The sequence below is a fragment of the Diorhabda carinulata genome, chromosome 3 (assembly GCF_026250575.1).
Source record: "Diorhabda carinulata isolate Delta chromosome 3, icDioCari1.1, whole genome shotgun sequence".
NCBI lineage: Eukaryota > Metazoa > Arthropoda > Insecta > Coleoptera > Chrysomelidae > Diorhabda > Diorhabda carinulata.
In genome coordinates, this window is record NC_079462.1 from 9,196,508 (window position 1) to 9,217,382 (window position 20,875).

The 20,875-nt window shown below is 32.8% G+C and overlaps 1 pseudogene; it reads left to right on the top strand.

The window, feature by feature from the left end:
* The first annotated feature begins 4,139 nt into the window (after nt 1-4,139).
* LOC130891480 (enolase-like) lies at nt 4,140-20,482 on the top strand (annotated as a pseudogene).
* Nucleotides 20,483-20,875: the final 393 nt, after the last annotated feature.

Sequence of the window (20,875 nt, forward strand, 5' to 3'; positions counted from 1 at the left end):
AATATCAGAAATTCTGATTGTTTCGCCATCAATATTTTAGCCAGTGTTCAAGTCAACATCGTTAGAACTTTAACTTTAAATCGAAGAAACTATCAAAGTTCATTTCATTAACAGTGAAACTATTACCAGTCTTTTTGGCATTACGGATTATAGCCACATATTGACCTGGGGTATAATGGGTGTAAATGGGTCCAGAATTAGATACTTGTGTGTTAGAGATCTAATTGGCAAGATTGAAACGGCGTAATAATAAAAACTTAGACCGAACTTGTTTTTTTGTTGACCACAACAGTTATCCGAGAAAAAAATATCTCTGAATTTGGTTTAGTCAAAGAACATTCTTTTAGAAAATTGTACACACAAGAACGTATTTCATTGGCTCCTCGCTTACCCAGACCCTCATGCCAAAAAAAAACAGGATGTTTTCTCATTCTTGATATTCAAGACTATGAAGTTATAACACTTTGATTTACTTTTATAAAAAAATGCCGACGATTGACCTATAGGACAAGGCAATACTGCTTGAAGATCGTATATAGCCACAATGTTGCTCCTATCAGGCTTTTTGCACTCTTCTACATCTTGTTTCTTTTCTATTCTACTCAGACTCTTTTCTTCCTGGTGTAGATTATAGCTGGACCTTAACGGTTCTTTATCTACAGCATTTTTATAGGCCTCGCATACGTCGCATTGGTCTTTACAAGGAATAAAAAAGCTGATATTAAATTGTGTATTGAAAATTCGATGGTATGCGTCGTAATTTGCTGGTTCCTTGTTGTCAGATATACGTTTTTGACGATAAGTACGGTGTTCTTGGGCTACAGTCAAACCACCATCTATGTATTTTCACGATGAATTGGCCCTGATGTGATGGCTCCCATCCTAGGGATCGAATTTATGTGGTCTCGTACAGATTATTTCAGAATCTATCTTTGACTGTTTTCCATCCTTACCGCGTTTATCTGTTGGAATTACACTTATGCTTGCAAATTTATTTTCAATTACAGTGCGTAGTGGTTTATTACTTATGGCCAATGTATTCAATAGGAACGTCTTACAAACCCTAAGGCCCCAGTATGTCTTAAATATTATATTCCTATCATCTGAGGAAAATTCATTTGCACAAGACAAGACAATTGGCAGGTACTCGTACAAGGTGGACGAATAGTTTTTTCCGACATGGCTTTACCTCTAATTGAGGTATATGTTTCACCACTGTTTTTTAAATGCTTTCTTTAGTGTTTTTTCCATTGATTTGGGTTTTTGGTCTTTTTTTAGACTTTGTTGTTACAATACTCGCTTGTTCAGTACTTGCTTGAATAGTTTCAGAAGCTGCATTATGATGTACAATTGACACATTAGAAACACGTTTAGAGCGAGATGTAGATCTGGAGTACTGAGAACGATTGCCAGAGCTAGATGAACTACTACTTGATCTGGACGATCCACTACTTGAGCTGGATGAGTCACTGCTAGAGCTGGATGTACTACGGACTGACTGAAAAACTACCTTCCTTTATCGCTTTTTTGCGGTGGTTCATATTCAGATCTATCACTCGCGGAAAAATCTTCGTTACTGGTTTCATTTCATTGGCATTCGAGATGGTGTCTTGCCCTTGTAATAAAACTGTGTCCATTATAACATTTTGTGCTCTCTTCAGTTACTGAAAGATCATTTTTTTTACCATCTGAAGTACGAGAAGATTCTACATTGTATTCATGATCATTATCTTGATCTTCAGGATGGAAGTCCGATAACCATGTTTCAACTGACACTTTGTTTTCCAATAAATTATTTTCTTCAATCGGAACCATGGAATAGTTATTTTCCTAACAAGTGCGGAAAGTGATACTTTCCCGCACGCGACTGCAGTGCAGGAAAGCGGCAAGCGGTCAAGTGCGGGAAAGACACTTTACGCATATGTTAGGAACATTATTTTTTCTACGACCGTATATACAAAAAAGTATAGCAACCCATTTTTCTAAAATTATTTTATTCCAACAAACATAATAATATATAAAACTTTAACTAAAAACTACTAATTATCATAAATATTTATATTGAAAACACAATTTGTTGTATTCTGTAGACTAGTAAGAATTGCCGGCCCAGTGGAGTTATTTGGTTTCAACTGGAAGGTAGATGACGTCGGTGAAGATGGCATCGGTTGCAGGTCGCATAAAGATGACGATGACGGTGACGGCAACGGTTTTAAGTCATTTGTAGTACAGAGAAGCTTTTTACCATCGAATAGCGGGACCATAATGTATTAGATTTCAAAACCTTACTTAGGTCTGTCATAGCAACTGATATCAAACCCGGGTGGTTTAATAGTTGTTTCTCCTTTGAAGAATGTCACTTTCCCGCACTAGTGCGGGAAAGTGACACTTTCAAAACTAAAATGCGTGCGGGAAAGTGGGTTAAAACGCACGGTCGTAGAAAAATAATTTTTTTACTTCGGGAGCCCATTGCTCTCTGAAATAAAATTGATTGTTAAAGATATTTATAAATCAAATTAATGTTTTTTTTTAATAGTGCAAAGGCACGCACTTGACTGAAGTGAGAAACAACAGTAGGTCTGCCACTACTCTTTTGACATCCAGAAAATTATAAAAGGTTGATTAATTAAATTAACCGGACACCCTATGAATAATTACGAATTATAACAAATGACAAATTAAATTTCTCACACTTTGTTGAGTCAAAGTGGCTGAAGTCTTGAGTTACGATACTAATACTCACACTGATCATCGTTATCATCATCAAAGTAGCATTTGAAGTACTTATCAAAATTTACTTACGACCGAAGTTACTTTTTTAGTGTTATTGCTGCTCAAAACAATGTAGTTTATACTACTTTTGGGTCGACTTTGTCAAAAAAATGAAATATTGAATAAATGATTAAGGAGCAACAAACTCTAAATTTTTTGTTAAACTTAACAGTCAGTACTTATGATACAAAAAATGGAATTAAATAGTCAAAAGTGTTTTTATTATCACGTAATAAATAATAATATTGGACCTATACATTATTGTTGTTTACGGCTTTATAGTTCCAATATCATAGTTCAAAAAATAATGTTAATGGACCTAAAAAAACACTTTTTAGTTAGTGACTTTGTAGTTCCAATTAATGTAGTTAAATACAATAATGTTGGATCAACAAAAACGCTTTTCTTGCCAACATTTTTGTGAATTATCAAAAATAATTGAGGTCTTGAAAATAAATATGTTTTTATCGCTACAAAAAGTGAAACTGAAAATGGTCATAAATACCTTTGTGTGGCTGTAGGTAGCTCCAACTCACGTCAAACACTTACAGGCATAACTACGCCCAGAACTAACGCGGATGTCTTTGTTACCCCAAATATAAGCATGGTTCAGAGATAATCTGGCATACTTAATTCAATTTTGCAGTTTCAGATATTTGTGCCTTTTTGCACCGAAGGTGCGATATATTCAATCGTACTGTTCTTTCTAACCCGTTTAGACTCGACAATAAATGCAACCGTCTGCACATCAGAAATTCTTTATCCTCCCTTTCACTTAATTATAATAATATTTATCTGGAAATAATGGAAAGATATGGACATATATAATTGGATTTGGAGCTTAAAAATTTAAAGTAAATAATAATTTCTCACAATAAAAATGTGAAATTTGGACATGGAATTTTTCAAATATTTTTTACGCTCCGAAATTCCCCAATATGTCTCACAAACTGATCATTTTATTCATTGAAAACAGCATCATTTTATTCATGATTACTGCCGTAAATAGTCGTAGAAAAACCATAAAATACCACTAACAACTTTCCTTATTTAACGAATTTAAACACAAAAGCAACTCGAAGCTGGGAAGTTACTTTCATTAATTCGTTATTTACATGACATTTGGGAGATTGTATACCAAATAATATTTAATTTCCCTCTATTTGTTGATCAACAAACGAAAATAAATAATAACAAGTATATAGAAGTTGGAAACAACCTTTTAAAATGCACTAAATTATTCTCGTTTTAGATTAAATTCCTTCTAATATTTTCTCCTCACAACCCTACCAACGCTAATGGCCCAAATGTGCACCTAGATGGCGTTAATAGACTAACAAATCTTCGGTATTTTCGTGTAAATCAAAATGGCAAGTAATTGCTAAGTGGTTGGTTCTTTTTAATCAGAAATAGTGACGGCAATTAAGATACGCGATACGCTTCGTTATTAAGAGCAGAACAACGAACACCTGAGAACCAGCCTGATCTATCGGCTCATGTACGGTGATTGCGAGAAAAGAGTTATGATATGAAGAATGAATAGCAGAGAATGAATATGAATTTGTTGATACTTTTGGAGAGTTATAATGAAAGTTCTTGGTATACATTTATCGAAAGAATGATTATAATGAGAGATTGGAATTCCCGGATAGAAAACAATGAAAATTGAGTTCTAGGTAGAAACTTGACAAGGGAGGAAATCACGGAAAAGGAAGTGGAAGAAGCGTTAGGGAAAACAAAAATAGGAAAAGCGTGTGGAGGAGAAAATATAGAAGTGGATATGATAAAATATTTAGGACAAACAGGAGAGGGATGTATATTAGAGATATTCAATTTACCATGGAACACAAATAGAATACTCAGAAACTGAGAAGAAAATCAACTGATACCAGTGCATGACCTATTATACGAAAACTTCAAAGAAAAGTGCTTATCGTCAGTTGTTTTGAGAACATACGAGAATCATTGAGATAAATATAAGTAAATACGTTGATGATGAAATGGATAAGGACTAAAATGTGGGAAACAAATGTTAGATAACAAATACATAGTAAGGAGTTTAATAGAAAGGAAATTAGATTAGGGAGAATAATTACATATTACATTCATCGATTTGGAAGCTGCAGTTAATTCATTAGATAGAAAATCGTATGGGATAGTATGAGAAAAATAGGAATCCCTAGAAAAATAAAAGAGATAACAAAAGAAATATATAAAAACGTAGGAGGGAAGTTCTAATAGACGGAAGAAGATCGAAGGAGTTTACGATGAAGATGGGATTAAAGCAGGGAGATAGTCTTGGTCCATTTCTATTTACAATTGTTATGAATAGGATAATAGGAACAACAAAAAATAGATATAGAGATAGCAAACAGTTGGAAACTTCATTAGTATATTTGATCAAGATCCATCTTTTCTTTGAGCAGGGAAAGAGACTTGGTGCTACCAGATTGTTCCGCATTCCGCAACGATGGAATCAAATCAGGAATTCAGGGTCGTACAGTGAATGCCGCATTATACGAGAAAGTTCCAAACGGTTGCTAAGACTAGGATGTGGGTTCTGTTGCACGACAACACCTTGTAACTGCAGTAGCTTAGCGTGAAATTACTACCCTACTATTAGTTGTAGGGTATAGTGAAAAAAGCTTTCAATAGGTGGGTCCAGTTTTAGTGAAAAGTTTGTCCTGTATATGTATTTTTGTGCCGAATGTTTACCATTTCATCATTTCATTCTTTACTCTAGTATTTTATTTTTTTAGGGTGAGACTACCTATAAGAGATCGTTTGGACATATGAAAGGGAATGGAGCCCTGAGCCGATAAAAAATTCTGTGGATGTTGTTATGAACGGTAAACTACTGGGCTTTAAAAGAGCAGCAGACTCTTCTCAAGTGCCGCAATCTACTTTAGAACGTCGTGTAAACCAGACTACACAAAAAGACGAATAAATTGATGATGTATTGAAAGTAGGCACAGCTGGTATAATTTATTCACAAAATAGTAGTTCTATTTTAGTTAAGAACCTTGACCTAATCGCACCAATTTTTAGGCGCAGAGGAAGAAAATCTATTCATCGATTATTTATTTACAATGGAAGAAAGTCTGTTCTGGCTTACCTCTTATGATCTGAGAATATTTGCATTTCAATGGGCGGAGAAGCTGGGGAAAAATATACTTCATTTACTACATTTTACTCCACTGGAAACCCCATTTTGCCCGTCCAGGTAGGTTAAGATAAATTTTTGTTCTGTAAACGGAGAAATATTTTTGATAATACCTTTAAGAAAGTGTATTTTTAAAGTGAAATTTTTTCACTCCTCATGTACGATTACATCTCAATGGATATTTCATGAATCATGAATGAGTTTTTTACTATTTTATCCACCTCTAAAAGTTACGTACCCCGTCTTACCTTACCGTACCATTCACCTAACACACCTCGTACTAGAAAAGTCTCTAAATAACATTGACAGAACCATTTTTATAAAAAGGACAAAGGTGCGTTTTAACGAAATTTTAAATGAAAATGTTCATGAAATTAAATACTTTTGTGAAAGCGAGCAAGTAGAGAAAGTTTTTTAAAAAAGTTACGTAAGGAAAACTGAAGTATTTGATTTTTATATCAAATCTTATTTACTTTTAGACTGAAATATTATGTACCGATCAATAACTGAAAATAACGACGAGCTCCACAGCTCTTAAGTTATTGTAGACATTGTATTAATTAGAACTGTCTCATTAAATAGAGCTTTCAGTAAAGATTGCAATAAGCTTTGTTTCTTTGTATAATTTTGAATTCAGACGAAGTTTAAGTTCGATTGAGACGATTCAAGTATTTAGTATTTTGACTGACAACTCACTAATTTTATTTATTTCTGCGAGTGAAATTTCATGATTCCAATTCATAGAAACTTTTAAAAATAATCACAGAATTTCATTCTAAAATGTATCGCCTTACATTTTCGGAATTATTTCACGTTTACTTTTGTCTACGTCTAGATATTTGTAACAATATTTATGAATACGTTTTTCGGTGGGTATTTCACCATATATCACTGTTTTAACTGCATTACTGGGGTTCCAGTTTTTACAATCGAACAATAGGTGGAGTTAAAGTTGGAATTTTTGTAAACACACTGTTTACACTACCACTCACAATTACACTATCTGACGCACGTTTCTATAACCAAGTTATAGTCTTCAGAGACAGTAAGTAAACAGTTTACCTTCAGTCTCTGAAGACGATAATTTAGTTGTCGAAACGGGTGTCAGACGTAAACGTTAGAAAGAAGCAAGTTTGTTAGAATTGGAAATCACCGGTAAAGGCTTACCTTGGATAATTCTTATGATTCAAAAAATCTTACTCAACAACAATCCATAAAATTTCGTGCAACTTATGGTAATAAAGCACCATAGAAGACTGCTTACAATTATGTAAAATGCAAAATTTTGTCGTGGTCGTGCGTCCGTCAGTGACAAATTTCGAGAAGTTCGTTCAAAATTGTTTCTATATTCCGAGAAACATCGAAGCTGGGCTCGGCATGATTAAAGAAGTCTGTGTGACTTACAGACAGATATATGCGTTTCTTAAAATATCGCAGTTCAATCGTTTTTGCATGAACATTTAGGTGTGGGAAATATATGTTCCAAATGAATCCCGCATGCCATCTCCAATAGAGTAGTAGAAATGAATATTTTAAAGAGAAAAACATCGAGTTGATGCCTCATTGTCCATATTCACCCTATTTATCCCCTAATAACTTCTTCTCGTGCCTCACTGCCAAACTAAAGATGTGTGGACAGTGATTTTCATCACACAGTGGACAAGATGTTTGAAGAATTGGTTTAAGCGTATGCAAAGATTGAAAGAACACCTTCCTTCAAACTTTTAAAGACTGCTAAGGGGTCATCCATAAATTACGTCACACGAATTTCATGATTTTTTTATGCCTTCTCATGCTTAGCAAATTACATTTAGAAATTATTGAATGACAGCAGCGGTTCCAAAATGAGTTCTATTTCCATTTCTATTATTTTTTAATAAAATTAACATGGAATCACAAAATTACCAAAACAAAATACGATTAATTATATTAAAGAAATCAACAAAACAAAAACATATTAGTAGAATTATAATAATTGAAGATATAAACTTAATAATCTTGATCCCATGAACTTTGAATCAACTTCTTTAAATTATTTATAACTTTCGTTTGGGTTGTTAATCTCAGGAACATTAATTCAATCTTTTTCATCCAATCTTACAGCATAATCGTCATCATCTACATCCACAAAGAAGTTTTCTGGTACGTCTATCATCAATTTTTGAGGACGAACTTTGCAATAGTTAAAAATTCTTGTTGCCTCTTATGTAATTGCTTGTGTTGATTAGTGGATTTGTATGATGCAAAATATAGTTTATCAAAGAGCGCCTAGGCAGGCGGTCGATGCGTAATACTAATAGAGCGAGTGGTTGACAAAACAAGTGGTATCTTTACACATATACAGTTGTTTCCAGATTTCATAGAGTTTTAAGTTCGTGTTTTAACATTTATATTATAATAGATTTTGGAAAGTGATATCACAAGAGTGTTAAGAGCTGATTTTTACCAAGTTGATTATTAAATTTTCACATTACTATCGAAAATATCTTTAACATTGATATCAGAACTATTCTAAATGTTTTCTTCAACAAATCATGCAATTTTAAATGCAAGGTACGAGTTTTATTATGTATACAGCTTTACATTAAAACTTGGGGATTTGGTAGATTTTTACTTCCAATATCATCAAAGAAACCGTTATCTATAGTTGTAGATTTAACCAAGTCATTATTGTTTGTTTTGGGAACAAAATGTAATGGAAGAGAGCCAGATCAAATTAATCTGGTGGACGGGATATGTCGTAACGTAGTTCGGGTAATTTTTCTGCAACAATGGTGGATGAATGGACAGGTGCATTGTCTTCATGTAACAAAATCTGTTCTCCAGTGAATACGTCCGCCAATAGTCGGGACAGTAATACTTTCCCGACGTGCTATGCCCCACTTTAGTAGGTCCAGACGAATGTTTCATGCATGCAATATTTAACTGCTGCAACCAAATTATAATGGCACAGCTTATTCCAACCACGTAGCACTGAAACGTGTTAACAAATCGGTATATCAGTCTTTTTCTGGAAACAAGTTCTTCAGATGAAATCTATTGTTCCAACTGTGACACATCGACGGAAAACTTCACTTGAGTTATGTTTGAAGATGTCCAAACATTCATCTAAATTTCTATAGCGGATAGCTTCTCAAATGTGAAATTTTAATGCAAACCGTTGCATGAAAGTTTCAGTAAATTAGGGTCTCGAATATTTGAAATCATCCGTAAGTTTTCGGTTTCTTATGAGCTGTTCTAAACGTGACAAAATTCTATTTATATGAGTATAAGAACAAAAATTTGACAGATAACATCAGAAACGTCGCGGAAACTACGATATCATCATCGTAAGTGTTTATGGTATGATTTCTGTTATAATTTTATTTTCTATAAACAAAGAATAAATATTTAACAATGACTTTCCTCTACTCCTTCTAATATAAATAGTCACGAAAAGTATTTTAATTAATATTAGGTAATTTACACTTGTTAATATCTAAATTTTAGAGAATTTTATAATATCCTTGAGCCAACTTCATCAAATTGGGTGGTATTTACACAACATATTTCGAAATAAGTACACAAAGACCTTTTGCATTCCTGGAGACACCGAACGATCTACATCTAAAGGGACAGAGACAATATAATGGAACTCAGGTGCTTTGCGGCATGCCCTGATTACAAAACTAATTATAACCGCTTCTCAAAAGCTTACCTTATTTATACGAAGATGTGTGTGCAATAAACATTTTTCAATGATATATAAATGTAATAAATATGATTAGGTATTGTGGGAACACGAGTCAGAATTTCCTATGAATAAAATTTGTCATTTCGTCAATTACAAAAAGCTATACGTGCTAGTATAACTTTGACTTTTTTTAATCAAAAACTGTTATCGGAACCATCGATATAACAAATTTCACATATTTAATTATTAATTACGAAATGGTTATTGAACATCACAAGCTTAAGTCTATTTATCGAAGATAATTAGCACACCAAACCAATGATCAGTGCGTGATTAGCATATGAACATCCCGGGCGTAACCGCGGCGAGGCATCGTTATTGGTCCAAATCATTGGCACCATAATATACTACAAATAGAAAGCTGCGTGGCAGGGGCGAGTGCTGCATCGCCGAAGAAGCCTTTAAATCAGGTAGTATAGGGACAGCATTGTATTATCGTACTACAGGGCCTATGAAACATCATTTTTTCGCCCTTTTTATTCCAAATAAATTTTTTTTCTATTTTTCCTTGGAAAACACACAAAAAAATTTTGGAACCAGGGAAAAGTTTATCAATTTTGGTTGGGCTCAACGTGTTAAATCCATCATCAATTATTCAATATCATATAATGAACCAACAAATCCAATTTTCATATTTTGACGTAAAATCACAACAGAGCGTCCTTCAAATATTCACATCCTATATATTAAATTATTGACCCATATTTGATTAAATTTTGGGTATTCCATTGTGTACATTGATTAACGGTTCACTTCTATTAATATTAGCACCCTAACCTTATGGTCGTGTGACTTAACCCGGTCCGAACTATGTAACTAATTTGCAATAATAAATACCTAGTAGGTAAAGCTGTTAGAAATTAATCAATATATAAATATAAAACAATAGAATATTCTAACAACGTTTAATGGAAATTTTATGTGCTATATTAACCCTCTTCTTAACGCAATTCTGAAAACAAATTATGAAGGTTTATGTGTAAGAACCATGTTAACCAAAATCCTTTGTTCTTTTGTATTGTATATCGATATTTCATAGTGTAATTTCGCCAATTAGAACGTGTTAACTAATCATAACAATTAGAATGTGAAGAATGAATTGTGATTATTAACGACAATAAATTGAACGCGTACACTATATAAGTATTCTAAGTGAATCGTTCCTGTGTTTCTTAACGTGGTGCTCATGCTACATAGGAGGGCAATTCGAAAATGCACTGAGCATAAGCTTAACCCTATTGCTCTGGGCCATCAAATGCAATACTAGATTATGGGGCTAAAATTGAAAGATAAAAGTAAATTTTCAAATATTTGCGGACAGTAAATATTATAATTCGTTTGACGTTACCAAAATAGGGGTTTTTGGCTTCGTCAAATTAATCTCCCTGCGGCATACGGCAGGCTCCGTGTGGACCCACGAACGCTTTAAAATCTTGCTAAACAACGCAGTTGTTCACATCTAAATCCAAGAACTTCAATTAATGAAGATAGTAAGCTGAGGCGACTCGTAAAGTGTCTGTTTACCGATGACGCCTTCCAAAAAAAGAGCTCGCAGGGGCACCTCCGCTCGGAACCAGTTGAGTCAGTTATATTTTGTTATCGTTGACTCTTTGAGCCAAATTCATTTACGTCTGAATATTTTATTCGTAAAAATCTTTCCGTTTTTTCTACTTGTCATTCATTCAAAAGAAACATTTTATGCTTTCAAACAAATTGATTTTCCAAAATTAATCATGCAATCAATGTTAGTGGATTGATGAATGATGAATCCATTTGAACTTTATTTAATATGAATGGAGCGATTTCATGGTTTTGTGAGGAAACAGATATCAAATACCCAAATTTGACCAAACGTAGATGAAAATTATTGTTACCGTTTCCATCTTTATATTTAGCTGATTATGGATCCAGTGCTGTAAATGATTTACCGATAAATAATCGTCTGGATATAATGGAATGAGGAGACTTGAGACTTAAGCTAACTAAATTGAAACAACATAAAATATCTGTGCAGCAAGGACCAAACGCAAGGATCTTACTAAGTTTAAAATATTAAATTATTATAGAAAAAATGGATTTAAGTTTTTCATTATATATTTTTTTTTACGTACAGTATTTCGTTAACAGTTTTCCTGTGATATCTTCTCAAAACCTTTCATTTGATTTGCTTAAATGGAAAATTCAATTCGTTAATATTATAAATTATGCAAATGTTACATAGGGAATTACAAAAGAATTTTGAAAGGGATTTAGTGGGATATGGTATAAAAAAGGTTGGGAAACATTGATTTAAACTGTTCAAAACAGACAGATTTTCATCAGACGAGACTTTATCGCATACGTGACCGCCTAATTATAGGAAGGTTAGAGTGTCGCTAAAAAAGTGTGTATACTTAAAAGGAAAATGATAGAGATTATGTTTTTATGGTAGATCGGAAATGTTTCAGACCATCCTCGTAGTATAATTGAATAGGACTCACGAATATTGTATAACTTGTATTTTTTAAGTATTTTGGGCGTTCTAACGATCAGTCAATTATTTTCAATATAATAGATAATCACCAAACAACAAAGGTTCGCCAAGACGGAATCTGGCAAATATTGATAAAGATCGTATGACATTGGCAGCACGGTTTAAAAACATTTTTCGTTCACTTCGAAATTTTGCATTAAGATTATATTCGACAATAATTGAAAATTATTTTTACAGTTAATTGATACAAACCTAATTTCCGACATATTTTTTTAGTGATACTTTTATGTAACAATTCTTACGTTTTATTATTTAATCTTCTTCTTCTTCTCCATCGACTTGTGTTTGCATCTACGTTTGCCTAGCTGCAACTGGGATAATGAAGACCAGCTTTTACACCAACTTGTAGGTGGTTAGTCGGGATGTATTCGGTTTACAATTCTATTCTCTATTTTTCCTTTGCAATCTTTGCCAACCTGTCATCTGACATTCTGTCCACGTGGTCTCTCCATTCTCTTCTACTACATCCTGGATGTCATATATCCTTGTTAGTTATGGTGTCTCTGCTCTGGTTTTTATCAAGTATGTCACTACTGGTCTCACACAGGTCTTGTACATTCTGACTTTGCTCATAGTCATATTTTTATTCCGCCAAATTAAATCTCTCAGGTACCCTGATGTTAAGACGCTTTTGTTGTTTGAGCCTTCACTTCATTCGTTAGATTTCTATTATTCATAATGTTGGCTCCTAGTTATTTAAATGATCTCATTTGTTTTACACTCTGGTCGTATGTTGCGAGCTTACATCTTCTCCGTTCTCTGCATACTGTTCAAACCTATACTGTAGCCTTCGTAAGCTCTCTTCGTTTTCTGAGATGATCAGTATAATCATCAATATAATATACTATTTTCATTTCTTTGTTTCCCATCTGGTATCCCTTTCTAGCTTGCTTTACTTCGTTTATAGTCTCATCCATTCTACTGCTTAGTTTATTTTCCATTCTGATATATGTGTAATTATCGGTGTTCAGGTCTTTGATTACTTTTATTATGCTGGAGAGAATTTTTCTTCTCTTCAATAGAGCTGTTATATCCCTCAATCGTACCCAATCAAATGCTTAGGTGAGATCGATAGCCTATAGCCTTTTGCGTAATTTGGCGGATCACAAAAATAGCATCTATAGCAGACCTGTTCTTTCTGACTCCGTGCTGTTCCTCAGAGATACCAGATAACATCTCTTCTTTTATATAATTTTGTGGATAGTTCTTTTCACCTTTTTTGAAAAATGGAATCAAAATACTTTCTTTCCATTCTGATGGTATACTTTTGGTGTCAAGTATTTTATTATTATTTAATGTTTCACACAACAAAATTAAAACAGCATGTTTGCTATGTTCGTTTATGAAGAAAATAAAGTTAAATTTTATTAAATTAATCCCACATAGATAATCAAACAGCAAGTGTAACAATCATTGACAGAAGTGTGTGGTAATTTGAGTGGAAAATTTAATTTAGCTAGAGCTCGACGTGAAAATCTGCTTGGATGCTGTTGCACAAGCGCTTCAAAAATAACAGTTAATGTTCCAGTGGATATCCTCTAATACGGTTAAAGGTAAAATTGATAATTGTCACGCATATTAAAATTAAATTACAGTTCCCCACGGCATAAATCAACTGAGCAAATGAGTGGGATTTTAATCTGTCTCGGACAAGTGACAAGTTGGTAGCAAAATGTTGCTTAATACTTTCATTTTCTAAAGAAAAAACTTACAATTTTCATTCCAATAGCATTTAGTCTAGAATTCATGGACAAAGGAGAAACAGTACGATGTGGTTTAATATCCATGTAATATCAAATGAGATATTTTGCAAATTGATACTAGTACACAAAATAGCGTCAATAATATAGGCAGAGAGCCAATCTTATTAGCAACAAATTTAGCATCAAACAAAAAGCAAAGTTTCTATTATGAGTACGTATAACATGTGACTCAATCTGATTAGCTATCGACAAAATACTGTCGAAAGATGGTCAAGACTAGTATTTATAATGATTGTAAATTGGGATCGTATGCTGTTATTTAAACAAATAACTTGTTGATATGTTACGTAGAAAGCTCTAAGCATATGTAACTTGGTAGATGCTGAAGTAGGAGGTAATTCATCACATTTTTGGTCGTGATAATCCCAAAAACAAATCTAGTCAAAAATACATACGGTATTTTTTTTATAAAGTTTAGTGAGGTACTGTTCAGATAATTCTATACTACGATTTATAAATTCCTCTGAGATACCTAAAATGACACTAATACTTCATTTTATGAAGAAAGCTATTACATTTCCTTCAAATGTGTTGGGTTACAATAATTCAGGTTGTAATTCATTTGTTTTGTAATTAGAGATATTATGTAACAGAGTGGTATTTTCTATGATCTTTTCTTAAGGCAGATAGTAAATTAACGACAGGCTTATCACGACGTGCTGCAAAGTTAAGAAAGCGCTTAATTGTCAATGGCGATAAGGGCCAAACGCCGGACCTACACTAATATCGAGGTATACTCATTTGTAGAGTAAGGTTCGAAGAGCAAGTAAGATTTTTCAATTTTAAAAAATGTTCAGTTGGTCAAAAGTTATTAACATCGAATGTTAGTAAAAATTGTCGATTTTTCGATTTATAAATCTTTAAATATGTTTTAAGCAGAAAAATGACAAGAGACTTTATCTTCTCAAAATGGGCCATATTTCTATAAAAAAAAATTGTTCGAACCGAAAAAACTATTTGTTTAAGCAATTGCGATTTAAACAGAACGTACCAGTTTTTCGCAAAAACGCCGGGTATATTTGGATTCAGCGACTCAAAATATATAAGAATACCACTGTTTTATCTTTAGCCCTATGATTGCACACGGCAGCATTGACCACTCCCGAACTAAATTCATTGCATATTCACTCGAAATTCATTTAAAATAAATTTCATAAAAAAAGCAGATAGCTGCTGAATCAAGCAGTGGAATCTCGAATTATTATGTCATGTATCAGTTCCATATTCATTCTAAATTTCATTTTATATATAATCTCAAAAAATATGCATATTTTTTTTATTTTAATGAGCACACTCATCATGGATTGATTAGAACTTTACATTCATTCAGTGCAGTTACCGTCACCCGACATATAACTAGTAGATAGTCTAGCGATAACCAGATAGGGCTCAATTAAGGCCCTATTAGTAGAGAGAGACCGTGCGCTCGATATTTAGCTATTCGCTCTATTCGCTCATTAATCTGGTGCTGTTATTAATATGTATTTACATGTGGCCAGATGCATATGGATAGACGTTTGTCGTTTCTGCTTTTGACGTTAACGGTGAAGGGTTGACCAACGCTTAGCTTGATGGATTATTGAAATATTTAAAAAGGTAAACGCCATAGAGGGTGTTCATATCAGAAGTTTGCTCGATGGTCTATCTGTCAACAATCAATTTCATGTCTGCGATGCTGTTCTCTGTATAATTTTGAGCCCATAAGTGATTAGAACTTCATACATCATATCTTATGATAAAATCGATCATACAAATTTTTAACTGACTAGCTTCCTGTATTTAAAGAAATTACAAAATACTTTTTGTTATTCCATTGCCAAAACACCAATATTGAGAATAAATGTGATAAGAGAGGTTATGATTTATCTGTCATGCTTTCGTAATCTGAAATAAGATTAGGTTTCACGTTTTTGCCAGCACAATGAAAGAAACTGCTGACAAAAGACACAGAGAAAATTGTAGGAAAGTTATTGCAAAATAATTTTTTTTACAACTGCTATGAAAAGTGGCGTATTTCTCATAGCTAATTAATTTCAAAACCACATATTGCTCACACTGTGAGAAATATTATTTCTTACGGCACTTTGCCCACACCACATACATTTATATGTGGTGTGGGCTTCAAATGAATAACACAACTGTCAGATTATATAAGTTTTTTAAAAAGATCTTTTTCGGAAACTTTATTTTTGGTGTACTTTGAAGAGTTGTCGAAAACTTAAGGTCTACACTTTGGCCACAATATTCAATGTTGCGAAGAATGATCAGTGTATAAAATAACATTGATATATCCACGTATCAGAAATTACGTTTATTTTTGAAAAGAAAGTCCTATAATTACAGAAACCAATTGCAGAGATTTTTAAACGAAGCTCGAGACAAGGAATATCTACTAATAAAAGAAAATTTATTTAGAAGGAACTATTTTTAAAAATCAATTTTATTTCTTCTAATCTAATAATCATTACAAATACTATTTCAAATTATGATAGATAGATATTTGTCCTTTTAACCAATACATTCAAATCAATGGTTAATGGTGCAGTGGATAATAGTGTGTCCGCTTGGAACTAAGTAGTCCCGAGTTCAAAATTCTCGGATGGCAAGAATTTTTTTGTGAAATTTTAATGTTTAGATAATTTTGAGGATTTAAATTCAGCTTTACTTATGAAATTCGATAACACGAAAACAAAGAAGCCAAGAACGTTCACTGTAACGAAAGAATTTTACGAAATATATAAAAAATATGCTGCTCTTCGACCGATTGATTTGCCAGAAAAACATTTCTTTTTAAATTACCAACACGGAAAATGTACTAGAAAGGAAGTTGGCATAAACAAATTCGTATCTATGGCTAAGATAATTGCAATTTTTTGAAAATTAGAAAACCTCCATCTATACTCAGGTTATTGCTTGAGATGTTCTTCGGCAACAATTTTAGTAAATCCAGGAGGAGTCATATTAACTTTAAAGCGCCATGGAGTACCGTGGCAGAAGGATACGTCGAAGAGTCTGTTAAAAATAAAATTAACGTTGCTAATAATTGAATATTATTTAACTGCTAAGAGGATACTTAAGTATTATTTTGGTTTTACTAATCATAAAATAAAAATTAAGTTCCATTACTTTTATTCTTTAAATTTGTGAAGTTGTGGAAAAAGTATAGTGTGCAACAGGTTGGAAAAGTACTTTTCTCTCACTCGTGTATTTGTGACATTCGCTCTTCGGGCTCGTTCCACAAACTTCCATACTCGTGAGAACTTGAAGTTGAACTTGTTGCTACCAAATTGAAATACTTGCCTTATTAATACATTAAACAATGAACTCAACGATAATCAATCGCATATGATTTTCAAGAAACGTTAACTGCATTACGGAATTCATGTAGAAAAATGGAAGGACGAAAGAAATTTTATTTAAGACAATTTGCGAATGCAGGAAGATACTAACAACGCAGTAACGTTGTGATGAAGCATGTCATGTCAAATGTAGATCTACAAAATAAAATCTACTACCCATATGAGAGAAAAATACTAAGCTGCTAGGCGAAATTTTTTATACTTGTTTTGATGATGAGAATGAGATGAAATTTCACATAATAAAAACTCCTTTTTACCTTTACGTCAAGTGGAACAACAAGAAAACTAGAATCTCAAACTAACTATAATATTAAAGTTGAGTAATCCCAAAAACAATCGTTCTCTGACTTTCTAGAAAAACTAATGCGACAGACGCTAATAGAAAAAGAGTAAATACTACTATGGAATGTAATAAATGCTATAGAATTCATGTGTCGTTACATAATAAATTTTTTTGACTATACATTTCAATAGAAGTCAGTATTTTATTTGATTTTCTATTGAATTCACACGTGCGTTCGTTAATGAGATATTTTAATCTATTTGTGTAGCTAATTGATTTAATAGTACGTTATTAAAATTTGTCATGACTTTTATTCACAGGTCAAACAATGAAAATTTATGGTTTTGATTTATAAACTCTGTGATTTTCTCAATTAAATGCTGCCTGTTCCAGAGTTGGAAAATCATTGGAATTTGTTTATTAATCAGGGATTATTAATTTAAAATTAAATTTTTTTACAATTTTTATAATTGTCCGCTATCCTTCTAATAAAAGTGTACAACAAATTTCTTTTTCGAGATTTTTGTACTGAAAAGAAAAATCACATATATTTCCGTTATCATACATATGGGCTATATTTATGAATAACTATATCCCGCATGGTTGATAACGCGTCAAAGCGTGACAAACACATATAATATGTAAATATATGCATATGCGTATGTTGATAAGTTTTCTTAATTTTGGTTCTTTTCTGTGGGAAAATTAGTATTTAAGACATGAAAAAATATTGACATTTCGACTTATTTCGATTTTTATCCAAATATAAATTTGACAAAGACAATTCCAATTCAACATAAATATCAATATCCTAATTTATAATATCTCAAAAATAAGTAGCAGCCATTAATTATAATCAGTAACAAATGCAATGAAAGTTATAAAATAGAATTATAAATTTCACACAAATTGTTTCATGACAAGATTTATTTTCTGTATAGAATTGATGACTTTTTAATCTATTTCATAAATATTGAAATGTCTGTACTGTATAAACAGGGCACTAGATACATAATATTAGTTTTTTTATTTTTGGATCTTTCATATTTTAATTTAGCTTTACAGCCACAATGAACCAATACCTAGAAAATATTTTGCACAAGACTCTACATCTTATTGTTGTGCTTTCTAAATACAAATACTCCTCCCAAAGGAAGATATTGTTTTAGAGTTTTCCACGTCCCTAGGTATTAGTATTACCGCTTCAAGGTATTTAAGCCTTTTATGCAGTACATTCGAGAGTAGATACTCTGCCATTTCCACAGCTTGCTCGCAGAATCTGCAATTGTCGTCTTCTGCCCTGTCCATAGACTTAAGGTGGAATTTGAAGGAGATGGGACTGATCAGAAGACCAACCACCGCTTTCATGTCGTTTGTAGTCATTACGAGAAGTTCTTAGCTGATATGGTTAAGAATCTTTTGGATTGTCTGGATTGCAGAAACAACTTGAGTACTCTCCTAATTTGCAAGCTTCTCCTTTTACTCAAATGAGAATAATTCACTCATCATTAATTTTCAATTGATACAATGAGTTTTTTATTTCGAAAATCAGTTCATGATAATAAATATTTATTGGGGACATTTAGATAGCTTCTAAAACTGATTTTGAGTCAGTATCATTAAAGTAACAGTTTTAACTGGATTTAGTTGGATCATAATGAGCATTGTTTTATTATTTGGACCCATCTGTAAATAATTTAGTTAAATTGTTTCCGAAATAATTCAGTATGGTTGTGAGTATTAAGTTATTTAGGTTTAGAATTTCGAAGTATAAGGGGTATAGGATGGTGGCGAAATCTATAAGCCTTTATTTTATCATATTAATTCTTACGTAATTTTTCAAATTATCAAATTAACGGGACTTTTTTAGCCTGATGCCATAGTCAGAGGAAAAGTTGAGAGAATTCCTAATGTGAGAGAAAAATTGTAAATGAGATCATTCTTGACTATAATAGCCATTATTTCAGTTGATAGTTTTCCAGGAAAAATATCTTTGAAGTTATTTCATTAAAAAGTTCTATCCCGTCTTTACCTTGTAAGGTATTTCCTCCTGTATTTGTAACTTAATATCTATGCCCATATAGGCTCTCTTTAGATTATCCTTAGAAATGTTATGAAACTTGTACAGGAAGCAGAATATTGAATAACACTCATATAATGAATTAATTATTCCAGGAAACTGCATGATCAAGAATCGCAAATTAGAAAGCAGTCAAAAACTGCTGGAAGGAATCTGCAACTGTTTTATCACTGCCCACAGCAATAAGGTATTGCTTGAATTTAAGAATGTGTGTAGAGAGTAGTCAATAATGAACTATGATGTCGGATAAATGGTACTTGAGTATTTTGATTTTTCAATGACTATTTATTCGTCCTAAGTAATTTAAGGAATATATAAAATGTTTTGCTCAATTGATAGCTTGAACTAATCAAGGTTACCATTGAAAAAGATGGATACACAGGAAATTTTGAAATTGGTATGCAGGTAACAGCCTATGAATTTTTCAAAGAAGGCAAATATGACTTGGACTTTAAAAACCCCATTTTCTATAAGAGCAAATGGATCGTACCCGATCAACTTCTTGAGCTTTACCAAGAGTTTATTAAAGATTATCCAATTGTTTTCATTGAGAATCTCTTCGATCAAGACGATTGGCCAGCTTGGACGAAAATAATCGGAGTCACTGGGATTCAAATAGCCGGTGATGATTTAACCGCCACCAATCCAAACGTATCCAATTGAAAAGAAGGCCTGTAATTGCTTACTCCTGAAGGTGAACCAAATTGAAATAGTGACGGAATATATCCAAGCCCATAATCTCGCCAAAGCTAACAGTTGGGGTACCATGGTTTCCCATAGATCCGGTGAAACTTGAAGTTCGGAACGTTCAGCTAACTACAACCAGATCCTTCGTATCGAGGAAGAATTAGGATTTGCCGCTAAGTATACGAGGAAATTTTAATGCCAAAGATGTTGAAAATGTAGTTGAATGTATTGTTAAGAGAATGGAGTTTCTCTGTAATCACTTAAGTGGAAACATTGGACCATTGATGAAATTAGATGTGGCCTGAAGACACCCATTGTTTTGGCCATACGCGCCACATACCTCTTCTATATACAACCCGAAGTCGCCAATACAGACTGGATCTTGAACCACTAAAACATATTGGTTTATTTTTTACTGATTATGTAAGAGTTTTCGCAAAATCTAGTCCTCTATGATTTTTTTATTTTCTAAATTGAAGCATACTTCATCATTGTTCGGTAG